This window comes from Bos taurus, chromosome 6, assembly GCF_002263795.3.
Source record: "Bos taurus isolate L1 Dominette 01449 registration number 42190680 breed Hereford chromosome 6, ARS-UCD2.0, whole genome shotgun sequence".
Taxonomy (NCBI): Eukaryota; Metazoa; Chordata; class Mammalia; order Artiodactyla; family Bovidae; genus Bos; species Bos taurus.
In genome coordinates this window covers 21,983,842-21,986,227 of record NC_037333.1, presented here as the reverse complement: position 1 = coordinate 21,986,227, position 2,386 = coordinate 21,983,842, and the positions used below count along the sequence as shown (strand labels likewise).

At 38.3% G+C, this 2,386-nt stretch overlaps 1 long non-coding RNA gene across 1 annotated transcript in view; it reads left to right on the top strand.

Annotated features, from left to right (window-relative positions):
- The window catches only part of LOC132345481 (uncharacterized), a 30,561-nt gene extending 28,401 nt beyond the window's left edge, over positions 1 to 2,160 (top strand). Inside the window, exon 2 of the long non-coding RNA XR_009494833.1 lies at positions 135 to 2,160. This is a non-coding gene — a long non-coding RNA (uncharacterized lncRNA). The remainder of the gene's footprint in view (positions 1 to 134) is intronic.
- Positions 2,161 to 2,386: the final 226 nt, after the last annotated feature.

Sequence of the window (2,386 nt, the reverse complement as noted above, 5' to 3'; positions counted from 1 at the left end):
GTGAGAAATAATAAATCATTATTGACTTTAGCCATTAAGTTTGTGATTGACTCATAGCGCAGGAAGATAATCTAGTCTGCTGTGGCAGAGACTGATCTTGTCTCTCAATGTCCCTTCTTCTTTTCTTCCTTTAGTATTACAACTCCCAAGTTTTGACTTAGGACTTTGCCACACAGGCAAGGACTGTATTTCCTAGCCTCCCTTGGAAGTCTGGCCGTGCGACTACATTTTGGCCAAAAGAGGAAATGATGGCTGCAACTTCTGTGACATGCCCTTAAAAAGAAGAGGTATACTGTTTTTCCATTTCCCATTCTCAGATATATCTTGGCAGGAGGTGAAACCACCATCTTAGGCCATGAAATAGAAGCCACATACTGAGTATAGCAGATTAACAAGCTAGAATGAGGGTGGATCCCTAACACCTAATGCTGCTGTATCAATCGTGAACTGATTATCTCTGAAATGTTACAAGAGAAAAAAAATAAACTTTCATCTTAAGTTATTATGTTGGCCTTTAAGCAACCAAACCTATATCCCAAGTAATATGTATTTTCCATTATTTCCCCCATATAGTTATATACAAATACACATGTATATATGTATATCTACAAATATAAATATTTTGAGTGTAAACATACACACACACAAATATGTAAACATTTATGTGTGCTGCTGCTGCTGACTTATAGACTGGGATCACATGATACACACTTTTCTTCATCTTGCTTTTTCTCATTTAGTAGTAGTATCTTGTGGAAATCACAATTCAACTAATACTGCTTTAATTTATTCCTTTTGTTGGATACAAAAACTGTAATTCACTCAACCATTTTCTTAATAATGAGCTTTCACTTTGCTACTTGTTTTTAGATACTATGGATGATGCTACAGTGAATATTCTTATAGTTAGATCCTTACATATTTTAAGGGCTTCCCTTGTAGCTCAGCTGGTAAAGAATCCACCTGCAATGCAGGAGACCCTGGTTTGATTCTTGGGTCGGGAAGATCTGCTGCAGAAGGGATAGGCTACCCACTTCAGTATTCTGGTGGCTCAGCTGGCAAAGAATCCACCCACAATTCGGGAGACTTGGGTTCGATCCCTGGCTTGAGAAGATCCCCTAGAGAAGGGAATGGCTACCCACTCCAGTATTCTGGCCTAGAGAATTCCATGGACTATATATCCATGCAGTCACAAAGAGTAGGACACAACTGAGCAACTTTCACTTACATATTTTATACCTATTGGACAGATTCCCAAGAAAGAAATAGCTAGGACAAAAGATATTTCCAGTTTAAAACATTTAACACAGGTTGCCAGACCGTTTTGCAAACAGGTTGAAAAAGTTCACATTTATACCAGCGTGCATGCATGCTAAGTCACTTCAGTCATGTCCTTCTCTTTGCGACCCTATGGACTGTGGCCCGCCAGGCTCCTCTGTCCATGGGGATTCTCCAGGCAAGAATACTGGAGTTGGTTGTCGTGCCCTCCTCCAGGGGATCTTCCCAATACAGGGATCAAACTCGCATCCTTATGTCCCCTGCATTGGCAGGAGGGTTCTTTACCACTAGCGCCACCTGGGAAGCCCATTTATACCAGCACCGTATAACAAAACTTTTCACTTGGATCCAACTGGCAACAGGTGCTATTGGTCATTTAACGTTTGCCCAGTCTGAAAAGATTCTCACTTAATTTCATAATAGAAGAAATGCCCAGTAAAACTACAGCAAGATTAAACACTTTCACTTATCAGTCCCACAACCAAAAGTTCAATAACATACTGTAATGAAAATGCTGTGGGTGCAGTTACTTGTTTATATAACACAGGGAAATCTGGCAGTATCTAGCAAAATCACACATACATACAAACCCTCTGATGGAACAATCTTATTTCTGTGAAATGTTGAACATGTGAGGCAAAAGTGTACACAGTATTATCCATTACCACATTGTTTTCAAAGGCAAAAGACTGAAATCAAAGCAAACATCCATCGTAAAGGCTTGGTAAAATAAATTCTGGCATTCCTGTAGTGGAATTTATTCATAGTGGAATACTATGCAGCTGTTAAAAGGATGAGGACTCTCATTATGAGCTACTTAAATAACTGAGTTATCAAATATAGCACATTATTATAACCTTTGTTTTTTTTTTTAAATAAAAAGGAGAATAAACTCATATAAAAAAAGCTATGAGAACTACATGAGAAACTAATAAAGTGGTTGTGAGACAGGTAGTATTGGCACAGGAAATGGGTGTATGACAGATAAGTGGGGGGAAGCTTCAACTCAAAACATAAATACCTATCTATCTAGATACACACACATACACACACATTACCATTTGAATGAATTACTCCTCAAAAAGAAAAAGAAAAATAGTTCTAGTAT